Source organism: Rattus norvegicus, chromosome 14 (genome assembly GCF_036323735.1).
Source record: "Rattus norvegicus strain BN/NHsdMcwi chromosome 14, GRCr8, whole genome shotgun sequence".
In the NCBI taxonomy this organism is placed as follows: domain Eukaryota; kingdom Metazoa; phylum Chordata; class Mammalia; order Rodentia; family Muridae; genus Rattus; species Rattus norvegicus.
In genome coordinates, this window is record NC_086032.1 from 103244780 (window position 1) to 103266092 (window position 21313).

A 21313-nucleotide genomic window follows, 5' to 3' on the forward strand; every position below is an offset into this window, starting at 1 on the left:
ATTGACTGAAGGATCGCAGGAAAATGTTTCATGTAAAGCAAGAAGGCTTCAAAACTTTCAAATGTTTAATTTGGGGTGGTAGAAGGGCAGATGATCAGCGAGAGGTTTGAAGAGCAGCCTTTGAAGCTCAGATCATTGCGATGAGGTCATGCCCCTCTAAACCTGTCTGTCGCTCCGTGTAAAAAGATCAGTAGAGCCTGTCCAGAAATAAAATGCTACTATTCTAATTTTAAAATGTAGGCATTTCCAAGCCCACACTAAGCAGTACTTATATTCCTTTCCTTTTATTAGTGTCACTGCAAAGAAAGAGGAACATTCGTCCTCTGCTATAAATTTTGGTCCGTAATTGTTGAACATATTTTTTGCATGAGGGTGAACTCTGTCTCTCTATGCTTTCGCTGTTTGTGCAATGAGCGTTTGTAGAGCTGGGAAGAATAATTTATAATGAAGGTTTGGACTTCCTTTCAATTTAATTTGGGTTTTACACAGAGTCAACTTTTCAGTCAATTATAGAGGTATGAGTAGTTACCAGTCACTTAAATAAACCTCATTTTAAAATAAACCTATAAGCATGATACAGGGACCAATTATTGATAGAAAAAGTTTATACAGAAATACTGGTATCATAATAACAGGAAAGAAAACATGGGTGAGCAAACAAAACACATGCTTGGCTAAGTGACAAATGATATTTGTTACCAAGTCTTCTGAGAAAATCTACCCTGGTCCCAACTATGGTAGTTGCAAGGTTCCCATCAATATTGCTGTTGGTAAATCTTCTGTGGCAGAAATGAGGAGGTAGCTTTGTACAGAAGAACCTCTCAGGCTATATAAGCTTATCATACTTCATAATTGGTGTATAGTAATATAGATATGTAAATAATCAATATATACATATATATAAAGTCAGTCATATCCATACATGTGATATATATTGCTCAGATATGTATATATGCACATAAACATACATAAATATACACACAAATATACTCTGTGTGTGTGTGTTCCTATATATCCATGAGCACCCTAGAGAAATCTTACTCACTTCACCAAAAGTGAATTATATCAATATCACAGAGGAGCCCATTTTACCTGGCACAAGGATGTCTGTATCAGATTGATGTTTACTATGACAAGATGCATTATAACCAGAAATTCTCAAATCATGTAGCTTACTACAATAGCTATTTATTATTGTATTTGAGGCCCTGGGCCGCATCATGAATCTGAGCAGAGAATACTCGTGTATCCAAGTTCAGCTACAGAGCAGTTGGAGGTTTTGAAATTTTCAGTGGTTCTTTCCTGTTGTGATGGTTTGAATAGTCTTGGATCATGGACACTGTTAGGAGGTACGGCCTTGTTGGAGGAGGTGTAGCCTTGTTAGAGGAAGTGTGTCACTGTGCGGGGTGAATTTTGAGGTACCTTCCTATGCTCAAACTGTGCCCAGTGTGGAAAAGTCTTTCCCTAGCTGCCTGCATATCAAGATGTAGCACCATGTCTGCTTGCATGATACCATGATTTCCACCATGACAATAATGGACTAAACCTCTGAAACTATAAACCAGCATTAACTACATGTTTGCCTTTACAAGAGTTACCTTGGTCATGGCTTTTCTTTACAGCATTGGAAATCCTAAGACACGTGTCTGAAGTCTTGACTAGCTCAAATGACTGACTGACTTCTGTTATCTTACTTTATGATCTCTTTTCCTTTATCTAGAAGGGAAGAGAGAAAAACAAATATTTCTTGAGGCTCAGACTCTAAATTGATGTGTTGTTGTTCCTGTCTTAACCCTCTGGCCAAATTAAGTCCTAAAGTCAATCTTTATTCATGAGGCAGAGAACTAGGCTCCCTTCATAATGGAAAAGCTACAGAGTCAAGATATATACCAAAGTTAGCACACACTGCCCTGGATCTTCACTCTTGGGGAGTAGTGATAAGAACTCTCATTTTCTGATACCACCCTAATACCCTTAGATCTAGCAGTTCAGCAACTAAACACTATGAAGATGTTTGTCATCAAGACTCAGTGAAACATGCACAGGACACAAATATTGGTGTCCTCAAAGCAAGAGTCAGTAGGTGTAACTCAGCACAATCCTGATGCTGCTTATTTAGGTAGAAGCTAATGACTTGCCACTTGGATGGTTTCTTATCCTGCAGCCAGCGAGTCCAGGAAGTGTCACACATTTCCATCTTCTCTCTTCATGCTTTCCAAAACTAATTAAGCTCCTCCTGGATTCTCTAAAGAATACTATTTTAGTTTCATTTATAATTTTTCTCTGCCCCACTGAACTAAATATCAGTGGATGTGACGTAATTCTGAGGAATTAAGCCCTTATACACTAAAATTCCATTATTTTTTCAGCACAAAATGCCAAGACTTGTCTATTAGCAATCCTCTTGTGTGTGTTTTCCAGGCCTCTCTGACTGTGGCTTGTTCTCCCTCCACTGTGTCATGTGTACAGTAACATTGAATAAAATATTAAACGGATAAAAATAAACATTCTAAAAGTGGGGTGTGAACCATTAAAGTGCTACCTCATCTGTGGCTATCCATTTGAACTGACAATAGTATACCAATTAGCATATACGTTTGAATATCTGTTGCTTAGAGGTGAAGCTTAGCAAAATTTTTATTTACTTTGACTTAAAGTGTTTCACTTCAGAGTAAATTTGTCAGAGATGTGCTCATCTAACTAGACCCCTCACCCTAATGATCTTTCTTTTTTATGCACGAGACATAGCACTCTTATTATTGGGGCCTTAATATTCATGTATAAGGTCAAATGGTTGGGAGTTCTGTAACTCACAATAGAATTAAGAACAGTGCCAACATGTCTAGCATTGACCCTAACTTTGCATGAGTAGAAAACAACCTTTCCTGTACAGTCATTTTGGATAGAGTGGCAGAGATAGAAAGCAAAAGGAAGGTAGAGGTAGAACAAGAGAGAGAAAGGGACAAAGATGGAAAGACAAAGAAGGAAATAGGGTAAAGTCTTGGTGGAGGCCAGTTATACAGGGCAGTGGAGTGCAAATCACAGAGAGCAATTATGTGACCTAGTCTATGCTCCATCACAAGCAAAGGTATAGTCCAGGCTCAACTTGACAGGACAAATGTCAACAATAGTTGTTGGTACCACATGGTGCAAGTTTCTAAGATTACTCCGTTCCTAGATGACCTGATTCTCTAAGAGCACAGGAAGGTTATAGCTTCCCAAGAGAAAACATTCCCAAACTAGGAGTTACATGGGCTGAGGCTCTAGTCTATCATAGCATCCCACTCTCCATTTTCAAACTGAAGCAACTCTATCAGGAGAGGGCAACTTGCTGAGTAGATGTCATAAAGTGTATTGGCCCGCTAGTTTCCATGGTCCTCAGATGCATACATACACGGAGTGGTGTGGACGGAACCCACAGCACAGCTCTGGCTCTTTGCTCATTTGCTCCATTTCTGAGGCAGCAGTGTGATTTCTGCCTTGACCAGTACATCTGCTTCCACATGAGTGAGGAGGACAAGGAGTCTACTTGTAATACCACCTCTCGGGTGCACTCTCAGCTGAGCTAATTATGTCAGAGACAGAAAATTAGGGCAGGTCAGTGGGCAGATGAAATTGATTTGGGGTTGTGTTCAAAGAACTTATTTTTGTACAACTTTTCTGAGGAAATCAGGTTGGATATGAGGACAAGATATGTGTATTAATGTTAAAGACATTTTAGTTACTCACAATGTAGATTTCAAACCCGACTCTTGTGTTACTTGAATTTCAATAAATTTGACTCATTCTCTAAGTCCTTATACTTCTCTGCTGTAGAAATAGAGGTTCAGAGAGGCCAGGTAGCTTCCTACAAGTTGAGAACAGCTCTCTGTGACTGTTTGCCATGAGGCTGTGTGTGTGTGTGTGTGTGTGTGTGTGTGTCTGTGTGAGTGTCTGTGTGTGTGAATGTGTGTGTAAGTGTAAGTGTGTGAGTGTGTGTGTGTGAGTGTGTGTGTATGTGTGAGTGTCTGTGTGTGTGAATGTGTGTGTAAGTGTAAGTGTGTGAGTGTGTGTGTGAGTGTGTGTGTGTGTGAGTGTCTGTGTGAGTGTCTGTAAGTGTGTGAGTGTGAGAGTGTGTGTGTGTAAGTGTGTGTCTGTGTGAGTGTCTGTGTGAGTGTCTGTGTGTGTGAATGTGTGTGTAAGTGTAAGTGTGTGTGTGTGAGAGTGTGTGTGTGTGTGTGTGTGTGAGAGAGAGAGAGAGAGAGAGAGAGAGAGAGAGAGAGAGAGAGAGAGAGAGAGACTTAAGAGGATCTCACTCTGGCATCAAGATTACAGTGAGAATATGTAGAGCTGGGGTTAAAGGAATAACCATTTCTACTGTGTTCTCAGTCACTTGTCTGATAATTCTAGTCTTCTCTTCATCAATGTGTGCAGCAGTGGTGGGGGCATTTTTACCTAACCGACAAAATGTGTGATCAACTTTTGTAGCATTTTTCCTCATTATGATAAATAATCACTGGTCTCCAGAAGCTGTATGTTTATTCCTCTCATTGCAGACTTCTCTTTAATTTTACTTTGATAGTGAAACTAGCCACTTATTTGCCATTTGAAAGATATCTCACATTTCCATGTGGTCTATAGAAAGTACCCTGAACCACCATTGAAGAATCTATGTATGACTACATCCTGGTAGGCATGTGTCCGCTAAGGCTACCTTAACTGCTCAATGCATGAAACACAATTTTTTTGTCCTAAAAGGTTCAACTCACACAGTAATACAAGCAGCACTGGGTCTGACTAACAACCCCAGGAACTGCTATCAAACAAAATACTTCTGCTCTTCTGAGATGCTAAGTGTTAAGTGCTAAAAAGAGTAACCCGAGGTCTCACAGCAGTTTGTGTGGTAAGGACATGGACTTGAGTGAACTTGCACAAGAGATGGGTATTGAGGAAAGGGAAAGCAAAGGATTTTATAAGAACAGTCATCCTGGAAGATCCAAAGGAAAAATTGGACCCTTGACAGCAGTGCTAGGCATTAAAGTTGGGGATCCCAAACCAGGGAATTAGAAGTAAACAAAGGTTGAGAAAATGATTTCCCTTAAAGATAGCTTTTATATCTACAAGATGCCCATCGCCACAGTTTAAATCTTAAATATTCCCCAAAGGCTTTCTGTTAAAAGTTCCGTTGCCAACCTGTAACAGTGGTGGGAACTGCAGGGACATTTAGGGTGGAAACTAGAGGGGAAAAAATAGGTCCTTGGAAGCAGGCCTTCCAAAGGACCATTGAGTTATTACAAGCAAGCTTTAGTGATACATCCCAGGATGGAATCCCAGGACTCAGAAAGCTGAGGCAGAAGAATCACCATGACTTCAAAGATAGGCTGGGCTCCAAAGAGACCCTGCAACAAAAACAAAACCAAATAAAACAACAAAAATATCCCCAGCCTATTCATTCTATTGGTCACAGAGATCTAGCTTTAAATCTCTTTTCTTTTTCTCTCTTTGCTTCTCAGCTACAATGTTGGCAGTTTCCTTTACCGTGCACTCCCTGACAGGATACAAAAGGCCCAGCAACAAGGCCTGGACAGAAAGCTCCAAAACTCTGAGTCACATAATACTTTCCTTTCATAAGCTGATTATCTCAGGCATTTTGTTATGGCAGTGGAAAGATAACTGACACAGAACATTATTCATTAACCAAAAATATTCTTTGTGGTCTATGAAAGTGGAAGTTTTCTATCTCCCAACATGGGAAAAACTGCATGGAAGCTAAAAAGGAGTTGTTCAAATGCTGCTGGAAACGTTAATCTAGTTAGCAATCTAAAAGCAAGAGAGAATACTTAAGAATTATCTACTAGTACCACCATTTTATGCATTAATTCCAGATGCATGGTGCTTTGTTATTTGAAAGGTCTAGAACTTCACAGTGACATGCTAGTGATTAGATGTTTGAACTCATACCTTTGTAAGTCTGGCCTCCAAGACAGCAAAATGGTTCTTTTGAAAAGAAATTGCTCAATATACAATACATACAATGGGATGTATTTTGAATAATAAAAAAAATCGAAAGAAAAATCAGACATGGCCTTTACACTGAGTTAAGCATCCACTTTCTGAACTTCTCCCCATTTCTCTACTCTCTTCCATTTGAATCTCTCTCTTTAATAATCTATGTTTGTGATAAATATATATACGTGTGTGTGTGTGTGTGTGTGTGTGTGTGTTCACTGAAAATTGAGACTGGCTTTTTCATAAGCTATTTTTTATTGAATAACATGCATGTTTTCCCTGCTTATCACAATAGGAAAGGAAGATTTGGAGGAGGATCCCATATTCTGATTCAAGGAGGAGGATCAGATAGTATTGATCTGAGTTTACTTGGCGCCCACTTGCCCCTTAATTTAACTCAGGTATATATTTCTTCTAGTTATAGGGTTTAGCACTGATAGTATTTCATATGCAAAGGTAACCAGTAACATTAGAACTTTCCAGGAGTTCCTAAATTCTTTAGTGTAATCAAGTTTCTCTTGTTTGAGAGCTTGTTTGTCAAGATATGGACCTTTGCTCCTGAAGCACTTCTATACAATTGCACTAGAAATGTCCCTTGTAGCAGGAGACGAAGCCACAACTTTTCACCTACACCTCTCTCTCTCTCTCTCTCTCTCTCTCTCTCTCTCTCTCTCTCTCTCTCGCACACACACACACACACACACACACACACACACACACACACACACGATACACCTACATATAGTAAGTAGGGAGTCTTCTCATGCAAGAAGGAGGTCTCCAAGTTTGATAAGTTGACCTCTTAATTGCTTACGTGCTTTCCCAAAGTCCACAAATACATTTCTCTTTTAAAAATAAAGAATGTGAAGGCCAAAAATGCAGGCTTTAAACCAAGTTAGATCTACTGGGAACATCAAAGTGCAGGATAGACAGGCTGGGGGCAATTCCAGAGTGGCAAGAGACATAAACAAGTCTGGAAGTCTGGACTGTCCATGCTGAGATTTTGTGCACTAATGCAGAGAACTGGTTCTTTGTAAGGAAAGGCTTCATTAATAGCAATTTAGAAGAGTGGCGTTGGCCATTTTTGTGGCTTGTGTCTGGTGAAGGCCTTGTGGTAGCTGGTGTCACTGAAAAGACAGTGCGCCCCTCCCCAAAAAAATGACTACCCATGTGCACAGGATATGAGTAGAATGCTAGAGTCACTACTAACAACCTGTTCTCTTAAGAACTTACCCATTAGCTCTTGTAATTCAGTAATAATATATGCATGAAGATGAATTTCTCATGACCTAATTGCTTTCTCCCACCCCTTAAAACCTTTCCTATCTGACTAGTGCCTCATTGGAGACCAAGATTCCAGTACATGAGAACTTGTCAACACACTATAAACAAACCAATGTTAACAAGTAGTGGCCCTAATGCTGTACAAATATCCAATCCGAAACCAGATCCCATGCATAAAGTTTTAAATCATTTTGAAACTTCTGGTGAGTTAATCCAAACTCCATGGGAAACTCAAGACACAAATCGCAGTGAGAGAATGACTTCTGCTAAGAAACAGAACTGTGGTTTTGATGTTGTCTGTGAGATCGAAGTATGTTACCTTAGCCTGGGTTACCCACGTCATAAACAGTGCTGGCTACTGCAGGTCAGTGGTAAGTCTTCTGTAAGTGGCCACTTCCACTACCAATGTAAGCATGTGTATGCCCAATATGAAGACACAGAGTCTCTTGTATTCGTTTGTATTTTCTACCTGTAGATTTTTCAAAAGAACATTTATATTCCCTTTAAAACAAAATTCAAAAGATATTGATCTTTGAATGGATTCTGTCATCTAATAGACTTCAGAATGAGCTGCCTATATTTTCTCTCACCATTGAACTCAATCTGCCATGAAAATTTTTCACTGTCTCCGAGTCATCATGAAAACATTCTCGGCTAATTGAGACATTCCCAAACAATTAAGATAACCAGATGCGTCTGTTATTCGTAATTACCTGAACATGCATTCCTTTCTTTGAGAATAGTTCCATTTTTTTAGCTTTTTGAACTGCTCCAGATAATGAAAATGAAGATTACTGTGTGTGCATTTTTCACTCGGCCTAATTTTGACGTGGAATTACCTCTTTCCAAAATTAAGCAACAAAACTGGAAACATGTGTTCCAAAGAAGAACTCTGCATTCTGCCTTGTCCTGAAAGGGGACTTTCTCTTCCTACACAAATCACATCTCTGGCAGTTTCCTAGACTTAAGTCAGATTTAAATGTAAAAGATGGAAACCAACAGTTAAGGGAAAAATAAACAATTTATAATCACCACTCATGAGCTGTCACATTTAATCTTTGAGATTCATGATGGGTGGAACACACACCCTGTACAATTGTTGGCATGAAGGTACAGTCTTCTGCTGTGAAAACTACCACCATGACTACTCATACACTGTCATTTCTCCTATATTCCTATCTTGTTAATTTTACAAAATTGTAATATTTCTCTCTGTCTCTGTCTCTCTCTCGCGCTGTGTGTGTGTCTCTGTCTCTCTCTGTCTCTCTCTGTCTTTCTGTCTCTCTGTATTTCTGTCTCTCTGTCTCTCTCTGCCAGTCTCTCTCTCTCTCTCTCTCTCTCTCTCTCTCTCTCTCTCTGTGTGTGTGTGTGTGTGTGTGTACGTTTGTGTAAGTCATGGGCATGCAGGTGCCTACAGAGACTAGGAGACAGTGTCGTTTGTTAGATATCTTAGAGTTGGATTTAAGGGCAGTTGTGACCAGCTGATGTACTAGGAGCTGAGTCTGAATCCTCTGAAAGATCACTATGCAGTCTGAGCCTCTGAACTATCTCTCTAGTACCACCGTTACTATTCTCTTTTTAACAAAAAAATTGCATACAATACAAATACAAATATAAGAAAAATAACAAATACAAAATAATATTTTCTCTCACTGAGCTTCTACCAGATCCTCCCTAACTCCCCACCTACCCAACTCCATTGAACTATAAAGTAACAATCAAGCAAAACAATAACAAAAAGACAAGAACACACACACTATAAATTTACAAAATCAGAAAGCATAATAGACAAGCAAAAGGCCAGTAGGAAAGGAGGCTGGGCTCACACCTAGTATTTCTAACTATTCTTGGAGTTTCTCTGGATGCAAGCCTTTATCAGTGCTTGCAAGTTCTTGCCAGAACATTTTGTTGATTTGCCCAGTGTACGATAGTCACAATAGCTTACTACTATAATCCTTCACCCAATAGTAATTCCATTGCATTGTGTCTTCACCAAATGTGTGAATTCTTATGAGATTTTAACACAATTACAACTCTACTCCCATCTCCTCACAATTTTGTCTCCACTATTTATTGATAGACATTTACATTACATTTAGGCATTTTTCTATAGTCATCTTAATTTGTTATTTAGCTGGAATTATGACTTTAGATTTTGTACATGCAATTTGAAAACAAAGACTCTCTTAGTCTTGTTTTTAATTGTTGCTTACAGCTCTGACCCTTATATAGTGGTAGGTATTCAATTAATACATGTTTTATTTGGAAAGATCTTAGGTTCTGATTCCATATTCATTCTTTCCAGAAGAGATTGTCATTCAGGACTAAACAATTCAGATTCTCTGGGAAAGGAGAGCAACAACCTTCCTGTAACACCAGTGAAATGTTTATTCTTTCCTCTCTGGACAAGGAAATTGAGATCATTCTATGAAGGCCAGACATTCTACTGATGGAGAGATGCCAGGGTCATGTGGTGTGAAGAAAGGGTTGAAGATAGAAATAAAGGTAGGAATTAGAGAAGAAGAGGAGGAAGGGAGAAGAAACAGAAAGAGAATGAAGAGAAGAGGGTGGTGGGGATTAGGGAGAGGAAGCAAATATTTTCCATAGAAAGGATACTTCTCAGGAGTCCATGCAACGTCTCACTACAAGTGGAGGAGTAGTTGTCCTTCTGTGGCAGTTGCTAAAACATTTTCCATTTTGACGAGCACTTCTGAGCCACAACTCAATGCCTTTGACTTCTGTGCAAGTGATACCTCATGGTCATGAATAACTACAGCTTCATTAGATTCCTTGCTTTATTAGTCAATTACTGTGAAAGAATAAGGACTTAAGGTTAACTTTTCCACAATAAAAACTCATTACTATTGTTAGCTGTCTCTGTGTATTTGGTTTTCTGGGGGAAGGGGGTAATAAAGGAAAGAAAATTTTCATTCATCTATTTGATTTCTTACTAGTTTTATGATTTTGAATATATAGATTCATAATTTTAACATAAATGTTACTCAAAATAAACCCATACATACAAAAATGTCTAAAATATATATGTATAAATATTTTATAATTTTAAATTGCATGACTAAAACTTTTATTCATGAAAGCTTTATAGTACTGAGCGGAAATAAAAGATTTTTGTAGGAAATATAAACATTGCCATAAGTCTTCATTGTTGTCTTATTTTTTTCGCCATGTATTTTATTTGAGTGTGTACAAACATGCTGGTCACTTTGATATATCCAAGTAAAATATGCAGGCATAACTCCTCAAAATAATTTAATGTGACAGATAATGTCTCAGTATTTTGCTGAACTGAATGATCTATGTGGGCTTAATCATATAAAGAAGTACATATAAGCATTTATTTCACTTTCCGTCAACTTGTGTATATGTACTGTTGAGTCCAATGGATCATTCCTTGATCTCAGCCATCACTGTAATCAGTGTTTCCTTTTGAAACAAGTAACAAATTGAAACCACAACTCAGGGCTTTAATGGGCTCAGTTGTGTGGCAGTTCGCCCAAAATTTAACCAAAAATAATTTTGGAATATAATTTAATGGAATTTTTTCATTGTTTATTTCTGTCTAATCCCCCAGAACTGCTGTAAATTGTATTACATAAAGACACATTTGCACAGAATACCCGTGGGCAACCAGGATGGTATTTATTGCTATGCTTGAATTTCTTGAAGTTTAGTTGTTTATACTGTATATGATATGCGAAGTGCTCTGGCATAATTTAATTATTCAATCATAATTCTTTACTTGAACTACAAACCCTTTGTAACTTTTACCATGTTCTGTGATGTCATTTACTGTTCATTTGGTACAAAAAAAATATATATCCTAAGCCTTCTTCTGTTCTTTTCTCATTAGCCTGTGACAATTAATGTAGAACATTATTCCACCACACTGTCACTTTTATGATGTCAAAACATTCTGGATTTATTAAATAAATTAGGAAGCTAAAATCTTAGTCTGTAAAAATATCTTTCAATTATAGCTGATCACTGTAGGGAAAAAAAGTTTTGTCTTCATAATTAGCAAAAGAATCCAACAAGAGTTCAATAGTAGACAAATGATGATCACGGTCTCATTAACATTAGGACATCGTCACCTAACAGAAGAGAGAGAGCTCAAAATTGATGTGAGCACTTGGTACCAACACCAGGCTCACACGCTGACCTGGAGTGGGGACATCATGTGGTAGCATGAGGCTAGAGGATGGATTTTAGATGAATCAGAACATGTTTTTACTTTTTTTTATAATTAAAGGCGATGATTAAGGTTAGTGAAGTTGCTACCGGTCTTGATTATCTTAGTTGGAGTCCTGGAACCCCTGGGAATGGGACAACTGATATGGAGAAGTTGATCGATAAGCCCCACACAGGCAATGTGAAATGTAAGTACCACCCCCAACACACATATGTACACATACAGAACACATCAATAAATAACAATGCAACTTAAACGTTCTAAATGTTAATGGATCTGAACATCATCACTGAAAAACTGTCATCCTGGATCTCACTGACTTTCCGTAATACTGCCACGGACCCTCAAGGATTAATACACAGAACTCACTGCCAATGTTAATTTGTATTTCTTGAGAGTATACAAGATGTCTGCAATATCAAATCTCGCTTTCTTTGTGGGTGCTGTCAGAAGTTGAGCATTAATCTGTTGTACTAGGATCATTGTAGCCACAGTCAACATCTAATGGACTGGGGTCCTGACTTTGTGTGTGTGTGTGTGTGTGTGTGTGTGTGTGTGTGTGTGTGTGTGTGTGTGAGAAGTAACCAGCAACTAATTCTGGTTCCCATGATTTGCCTCCATGAGAAGGGAACAGCCTGCAGTTTATCCTTGTGTTCTTTTAATGTTCCCGGGAGAAGCCATCTGCTTGGAAGGTTTCTGTTTCTGCACAAACCTGAAACAAGAAGAAATGGTACTTGTCAGAAAGCCTGGGTGTGAGCTCTCTGCTTTTTTTTTCGACATACCAAAGTCCCTAAGAGAAAAATGTAAGTGGAGGAATTCTTGAATAGCTGGATGTGTCTAGTCCTTGAGACTAAGTCGTCCACCTTGCTGTGTCTTACGACATACAAAAGATATACTGCCATGAGGTAGTGTAAGTTTTGATGAAACCCAAGAAAGCCAACATAATGGCAGGGTAAAGCAAATCAGTAATAATCCACGAGCTTGATAGCTCTGTGGGCGGTGCACAGAATGTAGATTATGTCCATTTCCAGGGGAAAGAGATGAATCTCAACTTAAATTAACAATTACTGAATGATAGAGGCCTAAATTAGTTCAGCTTTTTCTGTACTGTTAGCCATGCCCCCCTGCTCAAAGGAGGGACTGCAAAACCTTATACAAAGAGATTGATCAAAGCTGAGTCCCCCATTGCTTAGAAGCAGGACAAGCTCGGGAACATATGGCTGAGTCATATCTCTTTGAGGCACAGCTATGGATCTGATTGCCTTTACCCATCAGTCTAGATGTTAAAAAGTAGAAAATCTGGGCATACTCTAGACTCACACTGAGTCTGTTCATGCAAGAAAGAACTGAAGCTTGTTTGCATAGCTTTGCTTTTTGAAAATTGATAATAATATTAGGTTTTCAAGCACTGTCTCCAACTGGGAACCATGTGCTCAAAAACTGGATCCTTGGTTGGCCATCTCTCATTCAAATCAACATGTTCTGCCCACCCCATTGGTTTTTGACCATATCATAATGCAAGTATTTTGTATTTTCTACTTCTCTGTGATAAAACACTATGATGAAAGGTGACTTATAGAAGAGCTTATTTTGGTTCACAGTTCCAGGGAGAGAGAGAGAGAGGGAGAGAGAGAGAGATGAATTCTTGCAAATTGCCTTAGGTGACATTCTTCCTATTGTAGGATGACTTCTTCTCCCAAGTGAGCACTTTACTGAGGATGGACCAAGAGTTTAAATAGCAAACCCCATGGGGAACATTTTTTTTATTCAAATCACCACATTAAGTATCTAAGCCAACAATATTTTGGCTAAGTACAGCTTACAAACTTGTTATTTAATATATACTAAGAAGCTCCAGAATGATATTAATGGTAGGGATGAAGGATCCAGCAAAAAATAAAATCTATATCCTCCTTTTTTCTTGTTGTAAAAGAACAAGAAAGTTAAGCATCCCAACTGACATGTGACATCATTATACTTGGCCTTCAGAGTTGGAGTATAAGGAAGAAACATTCTTCATGTGTCAGTAGCTACAGGGTCCCCTTAAGATGTATATATTGATACCAGGTCAGGAAGTGTATGTGTTGTAATAAAGTCTTGGTTCTAACTCAAAAAAAAAGGAAGAACCTTCTGAGTCACTTGGTTTCTGCTCAAAGGGAAATTTCAAGTGATACATGGTGACAGTTGGAAGGGAAGATGGTGGCTCAGCCTGACTTCCCTCCCTAGGCTTATCTAGCAGGTTACTCTTGTTTGTGGCTCTTCTGTTCTGCTGGGGTCCACCCCCAACTCTGTCAATCTGCCTCTCTGTTTATCCCCATCTTCGTACTGTAAGACTTACCAGGTTGCCATTAATCTAGAACCTGGATGGGAGGCTGCAGCTTGGCTTTATATTCTGGACATCTCCAGAGATATTTGTTTATTCATGGACTTGTCAATTTACATTCATTTCACTTCAGAAACACAAGGACTCTGTTAATACACATCAGGAGCTCATCACAGGCTTCTACAACTGGACTTAAAGTATCTAACCTCGTTGTAAGATATTTTCCCCCACCCACAAGAACATGGATTCATGATTATAAACTTCTTTAATGTCACAATCTGGGGACTTTCAACCTGACAAATCATTCCCAAGCTCCTCATTTCATACGCCCTGCTTGATTATGACCATAGCAGGGGCCAGGGCTGAGCTTCTGTCATTGTACCAGGGAAACCATGTAACTGGAAATTCTAACTGTGGTCCTCATGAGGGATCTCTGCAGAGAGACCCCTATGTTACACACCACAGGGCCAGATTCATCTTTCCGTTCCTGTACTAGATACAAAGACATCAGAGAAAACTCACATGCAGTGTTTGAGGTCAAGGATGCAGCTTTAGTGTTTTATTATATGTACAGTATACGAACCTGAATTTGGCTTCTCTAAACAGCAGCTGTGCTATGTGAAGAACCCCTCTGGAGTAGGAATGCTTTGGATACAGGAGCAAAGTCTGAGTCCAGGGCCTGTTCTAGCCTCAGAAAGCAGCTATTTCTTGGTCAACTTCATGCTTAGCATGGGGATAATTCTGCTCAACAGCATTGCAAAGTACTTATCTGTGGATATTATGCAACATGTACTGATCTATAAAGGAATACCTTATGAACTATGGGTGCCCTTAAAATTGCTAAGCTGCAGAGCTGTAAATCCAAAGAATTGAATGAAAGGAAATGATTTCTATAGTTACAAAATGTAAATGCTCTTAGAATTTCTAATAGTAGGTCCTCCATCCTTCAATTCCTCCCTCTCTGTGTCCTTCCCTCTCTCCTCTCTTTTCCTCTCTTTTCCTTTATTCTTTTCCTTCTTCAAGAAACTCAAATGAAAATGCTCTAAGTGCAGACAAGGGTTTGAGGAGCCTTGGGCACAGGTTGGTGATAATGCAGCTGGCATGTAATGCCATCAGATCTCCAGAACAATGACATTGCATCATGGTGATGCTAAGAAAACATGTGCTTCTTTAAAATTCTCCCTAGCATGAAGGGGTCAGTTTCAGTCACCTTTTCCAAGAGGAATGAAGAGAAAGGCAATGAGAAGAACTTCAGACAAGAGCAGAGAGATGACTTAACCCACAGAAGAATCCAGTTATCTGAATGGATTAAAGGACGTGAATCATTCATTGAAGTCACTGCCAAGATAGAGTAATCAGAGACTTTAGCCTCTGGTGCGGGATCACACAAAGGAGGTTAGTTATTTAGCTGGAAATAGAAAACAATAGGTAAAAATGAAGCAGGGTCTTTGAGGACATTACTCTTTTTAATTATAAAACTAGTATGAAGGTCTCCTGGAGGATTCCTAAAGACCCACAGAGGGATATGAGCTTGACAGGACAAGAGCCACCAAAGGATTTCTAATCCCCTGGATGAAGTCCAGTTAAACAAAAGGAAAGCAAGAGTATGTGATGTAGGAAGGGAAAATTGAGGGGTGCCAGAGGAAGTTTGAGTGGGAAATGCATGGTAGTTGTCATAATACATTTATACATATACTATATAAATTTACACATATATATGTATATTTATATATGTAAAAGATATAAATATATATCATACTTATATTCATTTTTAAATTTGCACACATTTAGTACACATGATGAGAAGTAAATTTTCCAGGAAGAAAGGTATTTGAAGTCTCTCACTTACCATTGAAGAATCAGATATGTGACTGCTCGGAGTTACCATTTTCTACTGTAGGAAATCCTCACTCAGTTACCTAACCCGTGTTTGATAAGCATCTACTAGAAGCCATGAGTGATGCCAGGTGCTTTGTTTGTATAAAGAAATACAGCCCTCTGCCTTGTCTTCTCTCTGTCTCCACTAATTAAGCTTCATTTCCTTGGTCTCTGTCCTATTAATCTAGTAGATGAGAGAAATAGTAAGCTCTATTAAGGTATTATGCTGTTGATGCAGGTTTTTCCTCACAGCAGCCAGCCACAGTACCTACTCCATGCGTGAATACTAAATGATCTTCCTTGTGCCCAGCACGATGCCAGGAAGAGAGACAGGTGGCAAGATGAATGGATTCTAGGAGGAAACCCTAACATTCCTGTGTTTCAAAGCTCACCTGCTCTGAGACTCGCAAACATCATAAAATAATATTATTTAATGACACAAAGCATGTTATTTTTTCAAGAACAAATAGTGAAAACAAAATTAAGAAACGGTGTCAAAGTCAAACGTGTACATCTGAGACAATCCCAGGGACATTCTGGACAGACATATCTAAATAATGAAAGACAGAGTCATTAGCCAGGCTGACATCAGGATGTTCATTAAGTCCTGATGACATTCTAAGTCAGAATAGAAAATGATGATGGATTTCTGTGGTCCTCCTGCCTTCCTTGTATGTGCATAAGACTTTTTTTTTTTTATTTCTAACAGTTGATCAACTGTAAGCATCTATAATTTGGTAAATACCAGCAAGGAGACACCATTAATTCTGTCTTTTGGCTGGAAAAGCCCAGCTAAAGAGAAGTTATTTTATTAGTACTTCCTGCTCTCTGCCAAATACCCACACGTGTTCACTACAGTGTGTGCTTTAAATTACTCACTGAAATAGATATTTGTCTTTACAAAGAAGTAATGGCTTCCTCGTGTCTTTCAGCAACAGGAAAAATTTCCATCCTTGCTGGGGAAGATTAAAAAGCTAATCAGCCTTGTGGTTGCTCTGAGACTGCAGATGTGCACTCCCCAGACCCATGGCGGATTTGGGTTACCTGGCGATATTTGAACTGCCCCTTCTGCTCCACTTGTGTGTTTGTTTAACACTTTGTTCGGCTTTATCTTTAAGTGACTCTGACAGCTCCTAACTAAGGAACAACATGTTCTGGCTAGCTGTTTGGGCCAAGGTTTTAATCATTTAAAATAATCTTATACTCACTTTGGTTTTAATATAGAAATGTCTGCAGATGGGAGGGGTCCAAATTACAAGCATAGGGGAATGGGTGTGGAAGCAGGGCTATGTGTGCAGACTGCTCCAGGCTCCCCCAAGTTAAACCTAGCACCAGTCTCCAACCCCCCCAATTAAAGATAGGTGACTTTGGCTTGTAGTTATCCATTTACATAATGTTTGTGAATCAAATTCTTCAGGGAGAACAGAGTCCATGTCAAATTCTTTTCAATTCTTTGGCATTTCCTGCCATGCTTAGCACACAGTAGGCATTTGCATGTGTGTTAGCGGGGGAGTGACTCAAATTGTTTATCTTATAATACTGTTAAGTGTCTTGAGGTCAAATCTCTGACAGGACCTGCGAGGGTAGGCATTGCTGTAGGTCCTCGCCCAAGACTTGTTGAATGACTGAGAAGCCAACCTGTTTCTCATTGCACTGGATGCCAAGGCCGGGAGGCGGAGTAAACAGAGCTAATGAGAGATGAAAAGAAGGATTGCTGAGCTGCAGAGAAGGGGTTAGAGAACACGAATTTGTGGCAGAGCCAATCAACATGTTTTCAAAAATATCTCTAACAAAACTTGGCAGCCTGGGAGACAGAGAAAGTGAGAGCAAGGAAAAAACCCATAACAACAACAAACAACAACAATAACAACAAACAAATGGCCATGGTGGGTGCTGCCTGGGTGGGGTCTGTGTGTGTGTGTGCAGCTACAGGCCTACCTTCTCTCCTTTATCCTTTTGTCCCTTGGCTTTTCTACAACATTTTTCTGAAATTGCAAGAAAAAACTCCAGGATTGAGCAAACTCTCAAAAGCAGTCATTTGTTTTTTGTTTGTTTGTGTATTTTCTGAAACAGTCCTTTAGCTGTCTTACTCTAAATTTCAGCTTCTCTCTGAATCTCCCCACTTTTCTGTTTTCTGCTACACCTATGTATGTATCCTATGTGTGTATGTGTGTTCTGAGCATATGTACCCATCTATGTGTATACAGGCACATGCCTGCCTCAGGGTACTTACAGTAATCAGCAGAAGACAACCCAGGATGCTGGGTCTCATCCTGTCTAAGACAGGGTCTCTGATTCTTCTGTGTACACCATGTTGGCTAGCCCAAGAGGCCATGCAGCATTTCTGCTCGCACTCTACTGTGTCTGTAACATCTGGGATACACAAGCAGGCTGGTGATTCCCGGCTTTCTCTGGGTTCTAGAGATCAGAATTCCTGGTCCTTATGCTCAAATACTGTATCAGCTGAGCCACTTCTCAGTTCTAATTTTTTCTCATAATCGAAATCATTCTGTAATTAAAACAAAGAAAATCTAAGTCAGGGGAAAGGAAGCTTTTAGGGTTTCCCACAGCTGCTTGTGGCTTTTGCAGAGCTCTTAGTTTTTATGTCTACATGGGCTTTTCCTTCAGAAAAAGTAAAATGAATTAAAAATTTTAAATTATGTTTTATGACATCATTAATGTAAATATCATGTAATTCATGCAACATTTGTTATACTATATCCAGTATTACATCAATCTTTTCACTCTGATTTATAAAAATAAAACAATAATTTCTTTCAGCAGTGTATCTTGGGCCTACTGTTCCTAATGGAAAGGCCAGCACTGTTTGAACCAGGAGCACAAAGGCAACAGGTATTTGTCTTTGCTATTGTCTTCCATGGGTCCAGAATGTGACAAAGATGTGTCCATGGTGTTTACAGGTTCCCTAGGGTGGGGCTCTGGCCCTTCAAAAGGTAACGAGTTACCTAAATAATTGTAATCACCACACTGGAATAAGAAAATGAGGGATTAGAACTCAGAAATCTGAGGTGTGGGAGAAACACTGGCTTTCCAGTGTGGTCAGTGAAATGTAGATGAATGTCCAGAAAGCTTTACTGAAAACCTCCTATTTTTAGTTGCTGGGACAGTCTTGTTGTTGACCACCTCCTTGGCTCTCTGCAGTTAGGTGTCCCTTAGAATGAGATAAGGGTGATTTGGAGTTTCAGTGGGGAAGACACCCAAATAAAGAGCACACTGGCTGGAGGGTATCACCTGAGAGGAAGAGGTACAATCAACCATGAAAAGCAATGTTCTGAGCATAGGGTTCTTATTCCAAAACAGGTGCCAATGCATACAGAACCAATCACCATCTCCTGTAATGGGTCACTCCTGGTTTCAACCCTGGTATGAGTATATCAGCTTAATCTTCAAGAAAATTATAGAAGAAAACTTCCCTAACCTAAAGAAAGTGATGCCCATAAATATATAAGAAGCCTACAGAACTCCAAAGAGATTGGACCAGAAAAAGAAATTCCTCCTGTCACATAATAGTCAAAACACCAAATGCACAAAACAAATAATATTAAAAGCAGTAAGGGAAAAAGGTCAAGTAACACATAAAGGCAGACCTATCAGAATTACAACAGACTTCTCACCAGAGACTATGAAAGCCAAACAATCACGGGCAGATGCCATACAGACCTTAAGAGAACACAAATGCCAATCAAGGCTACTATGTCCAGCAAAACTCTCAATTAACATAGAGGGAGAAACCAAGATATTCCATGATGAAACCAAACTTACACAATATCTTTCTACAAATCCAACCCTACAAAGGATATTAGATGGAAAACTCCAACACAAAAATGGAACCTACACCCTAGATAAAGGAAGAAATTAATCTCCTTGCAGTGACATCAAAAGAAGAGAGACACACAAACATAATTCCACCTCTAACAATGAAAATAACAGGAAGCAACAATTATTATTCCTTGATATCTCTTAACATCAATGGACTCAATTCCTCAATAAAAAAGACATGGACTAATAGACTGGATACATAAAGAGGACCTAGCATTTTGCTGCATACAGGAAACACACCTCAGAGACAAAGACAGGCACTACCTCAGAGTTAAAAGCTGGAAAACAACTTTCCAAGCAAATGGTCTGAAGAAACAAGCTGGAGTAGCCATTCTAATATCTAATAAAATCAACTTTCAACCAAAAGTCATCAAAAAAAGAAAAGGAAGGACACTTTCTACTCACCAAAGGAAAAATCCACCAATATGAACTCTCAGTCCTAAATATTTATGCTAAAAATGCAAGAGCATCTACATTCATAAAAGAAACCTTACTAAAGCTCAAAGCACACATTGCACCTCAAACATAAATAGTAGGCGATTTCAACACCCCACTCTCATCAATGGACAGATCATGAAAACAGAAATTAAACAGAGACACAGAGAAACTAACAGAAGTTATGAACCAAATGGACTTAACAGATATTTATAGAACAAAGGATACACTTTCTTCTCAGCACTGCATGGTACCTTCTCCAAAAATTGGCCATATAATCAGTCATAAAACATGCCTCGACAGATACAAGAAGATTGAAATATTCCCATGCATCATATCAGATCACCACAGACTATGACTGGTCTTCAACAACAACAAAAAAATGACAGAAATCCCATGTGTACATGGAAGTTGAACAATACTTTACTCAATGATAACTTGGTCAAGGAAGAAATAAATGAATTAATGACTTCTTAGAATTTAATGAAAACGAAGGCACAACAAACTCAAACTTATGGGACACAATGAAAGCAGTGCTAAGAGGAAAAATCATAGCTCTGAATGTCTGCAAAAAGAAACAGGAGAGAGCATACATCAGCCGCTTGACAGCACACAAAAAATCTCTAGAACAGAAAGAAGCAAATACACCCAAGAGGAGTAGAAGGCAGGAAATAATCAAACTCAGGGCTGCAATCAACCAAGTAGAAACAAAAAGGACTATACAAAGAATCAACAAGAATCTTCTCGTTCTTTGAGAAAATCAACTAAATAGATAAACACTTAGCCAGACTAATCAGAGGGCACAGAGAGTATATCCAAATTAACAAAATCAGAAATGAAAAGGGAGACGTAACAATAGAATCTGAGGAAATTCAAAAAATCATCAGATCCTATTGCAAATGCCTATATTCAACAAAACTGGAAAATGTGGAGGAAATGGATGATTTTCTAGACAAATATCAGCTACCAAAGTTAAATCAGGGACAGATAAGCCATCTAAACAACCCCATACCTCCTAAAGAAATAAAAGTAGTTATTAAAGGTCTCCCTGGAAAAAAGAGCCCAGAACCAGATGGGTTTAGTGCAGAATTCTATCAGATCTTCATAGAAGACCTCAAACCAATACTGTCCAAACTATTCCACAAAATAGGAACAGATGGTACACTACCAAATTCCTTCTATGAAACCACAATTACTCTTATACCTAAACCACACAAAGACTCAACAGAGAAAGAGAACTTCAGACCAATTTCCCTTATGAATATCGACACAAAAATACTCAATAAAGTTCTCACAAACCCAATCCAAGAACACATCAAAATGATCATCCATCATAATCAAGGAGGCTTCACCCC

The 21313-nt window shown here is 38.9% G+C and overlaps 1 long non-coding RNA gene across 8 annotated transcripts in view; it reads left to right on the forward strand.

The window, feature by feature from the left end:
* Positions 1-21313, forward strand: part of LOC103693221 (uncharacterized) — a 160197-nt gene that overhangs the window by 17617 nt on the left and 121267 nt on the right. The window contains exon 1 of one of the 8 annotated variants that reach the window (XR_005493505.2): positions 10356-11669. The exons of the other annotated variants lie outside the window; for them this stretch is intronic. This is a non-coding gene — a long non-coding RNA (uncharacterized LOC103693221). Of the gene's footprint in view, positions 1-10355; positions 11670-21313 lie in introns of those variants that run through there. 8 annotated transcript variants of the gene reach the window in all.